Genomic DNA, 6,442 nt, shown 5'->3' with positions numbered 1-6,442 from the left:
TAAAAAAGTAAAATTCATGTAAAAATATAGCTAAAAATATAGCTATGCATAAAACAAAACATAACATATGCACTTCAAGTATATAAATATGCATAAATAGAGAAAATAAAGTGAAGATTAAAACTCAAAACAAAATTCAGAGAATTCCCTTTACCAGTTACAATATATACTATGAACTGGTCATGGATCATATTACTGTACTTTAATAATGACTTACTTCAGCTCATCCCATCTTAACTTACTCTAGTTTATATTATCTTATTTTATTACATATTATTTTACTGGGTGTGCTACCAGGGCTGGTTTAAGACTAACATGATTGTTAAGCCCTGGAAAAATATGGGCACGTAATCTAAAAATCCACTTTACTTCTACCATCTCTGATTGTTCAAATTGCCCCCGCTCACATTAATCGGCACTATTTGCAGAATCTTAAAGCTAAACGTATGTGTACAAAAGTTAGCCACATGTTTAGCTAATGCATTTTGTTGATTTGAGTTTTTGATGTCATACAAGTGATTTATACATCCTGTCTCTCAACCTTCGTGTAGTCTTGTATGTATGTATATATATATATATATATATATATATATGTGTATGTATATATATATATATATATATATATATATATATATATATATATGTATGTGTGTGTGTGTATATATATATATATATATATATATATATATGTATATATATATATATATATATATATATATATATGTGTGTGTGTGTATATATATATATATATATATATATATATATATATATATATATATATATATGTGTATATATATATGTGTGTGTATATATATATATATATATATATATATATATATATATATATATATATATATATATATATATATATATACACACACACATAAATATATTATTACATTAGTCCCTTACCCTCTTACATTATTGGTAATCCTTTTTCGTTTTTTTTTTTCTGTCATACATGCTAGTGTAGTTCTCATTACCGTTGCTGGTATTATCTCTTTTTTTTTCTTTCCTGTACCCATTACTTTAAAAAAAAAAAAAAAAGGTTTCTTCCGTCTTACTGGGTTTTTTTTTTCCCTTTAGTCTCCAGCATGTCTGAGAAAGGACCTTCTGGTTTTAAAAGGTGTCTGAAATATGGGCACAAATTGCCTCTTTTAGATGCTAGTACTCTCTTCATTTATTGTTTAGTCCCTCAACATGTTCAGGAGGATTGTTCCATTTGTAAGAATTTCAGTCACAGAACTTTTGTGGATAAAAAAAATAAGCTTATACTCAAAAGGTTTATTGCCATCTTCTTTGATGAAGCTGTCTCTGGGGCTCAATCCCCAAAAATTCAAGATAAGGAGTCGTTAAAGTCTCTAAGCCTTCTACTTTCTCAACTTCATCTTCAGAGCCATCAAGGAAGAGATCAAAACCGATTCCAAAAACATCTCAGAACTCCTCCCCTTTGGATCCGAAGAAGAAATTAGTGGATCCCACTACCTCGGATCTGACAGAGAAACCAGCCCATGGATCCAACAACTTCAGGTCCATTAATTCCTCCAAGGACCAGGTGTTCCCCTATGTATGATCCAGTGCCTCCTTTTCTGGTAAAGTGCCAATCCAAGTCACCGTCCCCTGCCTTGTCTCGTTCCTCCAGGAGTTTGACTGAGGAAGATGTGGACAGAATGATGAAGTTTCTCTTGGTGCAGATACAGATGGATGTTTTAACAGGCTCCTGCCATCTCAGGTCAGGAGACCCGTCCACCTTCCACACCACCACTTTTTGCTCCTCCTCTGAACCCTCTAGTTGCTTCATAGTCCCTGAATCTGAACCTTCTGGGTCCGTCTGGCTTGGATCTGAAGATAACTCTGAGTTCACCTGCTCCGGCTGTCTGAGCTCAAGATTCCTTGTTGGATCCGAGGCATTGGAGTATATTCCATTGGTTTTCGGAGCTGTCTCTGCGCCTTGGTGCCTTGGCACTGGATAGCTCAGCTCTGACTTCCTCCTTGTGGAGATTGCTTTTGGTGGAGGAGGTAACAGTGATCCAGAAGCCTGCCTTCTCAAGGCCGAGGTCTTCCTTCTCTGCAGAGCTGTCTGCCTTTGAGGTAATTAAGAGGGTATTTTCTGCTCCGACAGGACTGACTAATCCAGCCCCCTCAGATCTTCACTCTAGTTCCCAGATGTTTCTGTGTTTGAAGCCACATTATTCTGTGCCACAGGAACAGCTAGCTTGAGACCCCCAAACCACCCAGCAGGGTTTCACAATCTCTTCTGACATTTCTTTGGAGCACCCCATTGAGGAAGTCCCTAGGAAGACAAAGTGCAAGAGGATGCACTTGAACTCTCCACAAGAGTCAGTGATTTTGATAAGGGAGAAGCGTCCTGACGATTACCTCCGGAAAGCTTCTCATTTGGAGATATCCTTGTGATCCTGAAGCAGAGGGGTAGTTGGACCTCCAGCAACCCTTCACTAGAGGAATCAGTATTTCTGGAGGCCTTTGAAGCTGGCCCATCTACTTCCTGGGTTACTGTGTCCACCAACTAACTCATTGATTTGATCTCTCAGCAGATGTGGAAGGAGCCTGACTCAGTTCAACCAATCCCTAAGAGGTCAGATCGGATTGTAGCTCCACCTGTTGAGAAGGAATTTTGGAGTAAGGGAGTACCCATAGATGCCGTGGTCATGGCAGTGGCCACCCAGAAGCAGCTTGCTGAACAATGTTCCTCTGTTCATTCCCCTAACTTGGAGTCTAGGGCAATGGACAGGTTTGGGAAGTGTGTCTGTGCATCAGCAACCGTCGCTTTTAGGTTGCTGAACTGTTTGGTATATTTAACTAGGTTACAAAAGGACTTGATCAAGGAACTTTAAAATCCCTTTCAGGGATGATTACTATTGAGGCCCAATCATCTGTGGCCTCTCAGTTGGCTACCCTCCAATCCATTTCAAATTCATCTTTGCATGTGGCTGAAGGTGCCTCAGTGGCAACAGGTTCAGACATATCCATTAGAAGGCATGCCTGGATGTGATTATTTAATTTTATGGAGCCTTTTAAGTCCTCATTTATCAATGCACCCTTTGACCACACTTCATTGTTTGGCCCTAAAATGAAGAACTTATTATCCAGGTGTGAGAATAATGGAAAGAACCCCTCTGCAGTGGGCGTACTTTTTTCGACCCCTCAAAGATCCTTTTCTAGGAATCAATGAGGTTGTTGGAAAATGTACTTCAGGAAGTCCCAGGGTCCTTTCCAGGACACGTGGAGAAAGTTAACCTAGGGGCAGAGGGGAAACTCTAATGGAAGATGATACTCCCACAGCAGAGGAGGCCCACAAAACCAGGGGTCCAGAGATCCTTTTTCTGATGATCCCTACCAGCACTCCTGAAAGGAGGCCTGATTGTCCACCTTTGGAGGTAGTCGGGGGTCCACTATCCCTGCGCCAGAGAGCCTGGCTAGATATAACAAGTGATACTTGGGTTCAGGGGATTATTTCTAGAGGTTATACAGTTCCCTTTTCCCTTCCACCCCCAACTGTATGCAAAATTTCCAATGTTCCACCCAGTCAGAGGAAAGCAGCAACACTAGAATACAAAAGCTGCTAGAGAAAGAGTCATACAAGTGGTCCCACCAGACCAGATAGAATCCAGAACTTACTCAAGATTATTTTTAGTGTGAAAGAAAATGGGGGACTGGAGACCCATTTTAGATCTCAGCATTGTGAACAAGTCAGTTCAACATGCATAGTTTCGGATGGTCACGGTTCAGTCAACTCTCCTCTTCCTGGGCAAGGATGACTGGATGTGCTTGATAGATCTTCAGGATCCGTACTATCACATAAAGATGAATAGTCAATCCAGAAGGTATTTACTCTTCTGGCTGAGAGTCCTTCGCTATCAGTTCAGAGCACTGCCCTTTGGCCTCACCACAGCCCCCAGGATGTTTACTAAATGCATGGCAGTGGCAGCAGCTCACCTGAGACTGCAAGGATTCCATGTGTTTCCATATATAGATGACTGGCTCATTACTTCCCTGACCACACATCTTCTAACAAGAGCAAGGGAATCGGGTACTTCAGATTTGTTCTCATCTGGGAATAACTATAAATTCCAAGAAGTCTCAGCTACAGCCAAAGCAAGCCTTAGAATTCATAGGAACAGTCTTCAACACAATATCAGTGACAGCTTCTCTTCCTCTTTCAAGAGTGCAGACCCTCAGATTCCACGTCAGGAAAATAATTTTCAGTACCAAGATTTCAACCCGGTTGATCCTTCAAGCCTTGGAGATCAATGTCAGCTGCCATAATCTTAGTTCCTCTGGCAAGGTTTCATATAAGAATTATTCACTGGATGCTAGCAACACAATGGTTGATTCTTTACCAGCGCATGTCAGCACAAATAAGCATCACTCAGGCATACAAGAGATACAGCTAGTGGTGGATTCGCTCGGATCAAATTTTGCAAGGCAGTCCTTTCATTCTTCCTCAGCCCAAGGCTATAGTGACCACTGACACTTCCAGATTGGGTGGGCTACTTTCTGGAGAGAACCATCCAATGCATGTGGTCCCCTAAAGAGGCCAACTTGCATATTAATGTCCTAGAGATGACAGCAGTGTTCTTAGCATTGCAGACCTTCCAGGACACACTTCCTTTAAGGACAGTTGTGATTCAAACAGACAATGTCGGTAGTTTGGTACATAAACCAGGAGGGCCCAGATTTTACACCTTATGTTGAGAAGCACTCAGAGTCTGGCAATGGGTGATCTCATCCAACTGCTTTCTCATAGAAATGCACATTCTGGAAAAGTCCAACGTGATAGCCGAAAAATTGAGCAGGTCCGTTCTTCTACCTCACAAGTGGACCCTCAGCATGAAAGTGGCAGAAATTATTTTCTGTCAATGGGTCAGCCTTGCTGCAATCTTTTTGCTTCTGTCCTAACAACTAATGCAGCAGCTACTTTGCCCTAAACCCCCTCCTCAGGGGGAATCACTGAGGTATGCTCTACTTCATGATTGCCCCCCCCCCCCAGTCTACTTTATGCTTAACCGGCAGTTCTACTGATTCCAAAATTTTTGCAGAAAACTGCCAGGTTGAAGAGCAAAGTCATCCTCATTGCACCTTACTGGCCTTGTCAGATTTAGTTCCCTTTCCTATTTTGCCAACCCTGTTTTCTGGATATGATTCCAGACCTCCTGTCACATCCAGTAGCTGTGGTCCATCCAGATAACTCAAACCTCAAGCTAACAGCGTGGTTTCTGCAATTCCGTTAATAACCAGACAGCCAATGCTCTCTTACCCTGTCCATCATATTCTTTTATCTTCCTATAAACCGTCTACAAGAAAGCTTTATACAAGTAAATGGAAAAGGTTTGATGCTGTGCACAAGAAAACACATCGATCCCTTTTCAGGTCCTGTACATAGCATACTTGAATTTTTGGCAATAACCTTTAATGAGAGGGGTAGCTGCTCTACTATTAAAGTTCAATTAGCAGCCAATGTATAATTTTCATATTGAGTTTGAAAATTCTTCTGTGCCCTCTTCTAAACTTTGAAAAGCATTCTTGAGAGGCACTCTCCTATTGGGACCACCGTATAAAGATTCTGCTCCACCATAGGATTTGAACTTGGTACTGCAGGGCTTAATTCATTCCCCCTTTGAACGAGCAGCTAAATGCGATGTTAAATTCCTGACCTGGAAAACTGTCTTTCTAGTGGCCATTACCTCTACCAGAAGAATTTCAGAACTTCAAGCATCGTCCTCGAAACTTCCCTACTTGATCTTTCATAAGGATAGAGTTGCGTTACGTACCAATGTATCTTTCCTTCCTAAGGTGGTGTCAGAATCCCCTCATCACCAAGGAGCAGGTCCTTAATGCCCTCTCAAAGGCAAAAAATACATTCTCCATGGGACCCAAATAACATCCCTGGTTGTATCCTACATGAACTCAGGCATAAGCTCTCAGCTCCATTAGAGACACTGTTCAACCAAAGCCTGAGCACCGGCTTCATCCCAACTGAAGGAGGACAGCCATTGTCATCCCTCTACACAAAGGTGAAGTGTCCACTGACCATCCACCTAACTAGCCTGATCTGCAAGGCCGTGGAACGCATTATCATGGACCTTATAAACAAGGACATTTGCAACCTCCAAACGCTTGACCCCACACAGTTTGGTTTTGTCAAAAGAAGATCATGCCTATTAAACTTGGTCGACTTCTTTGAAACCGTCACCAAAGCCATGGATGAGGGGAAGATGGTGCACACTGCCTACCTTGACCTACCCGAAGCCTTTGACACTATAATATATGAACTCTCCCAGCTAGGCATCAAGCCGTTTCTGACCAGATGGGTAGCTAACCTGGCTCACTGATAGAATCCACTCAGTCAAAGTAGGGGAAGCTACCTCTAGTAGTAGACCCGTAATGATCAGTGTACCTCAAGGATCGGTCTTGGGGCCTG

General features: G+C 41.8%; 1 protein-coding gene across 3 annotated transcripts in view; it reads left to right on the top strand.

Annotated features, from left to right (window-relative positions):
* KLC1 (kinesin light chain 1) overlaps positions 1-6,442 on the top strand; it is a 1,225,216-nt gene that overhangs the window by 1,196,300 nt on the left and 22,474 nt on the right. The gene's annotated exons all lie outside the window — the stretch shown is intronic.

The sequence above is a fragment of the Protopterus annectens genome, chromosome 6.part0 (assembly GCF_019279795.1).
Source record: "Protopterus annectens isolate FY-2018-M chromosome 6.part0, PAN1.0, whole genome shotgun sequence".
Taxonomy (NCBI): Eukaryota; Metazoa; Chordata; order Ceratodontiformes; family Protopteridae; genus Protopterus; species Protopterus annectens.
The sequence above is the reverse complement of the archived record's forward strand: the minus strand, read 5'-3'. Positions and strand labels throughout refer to the sequence as shown.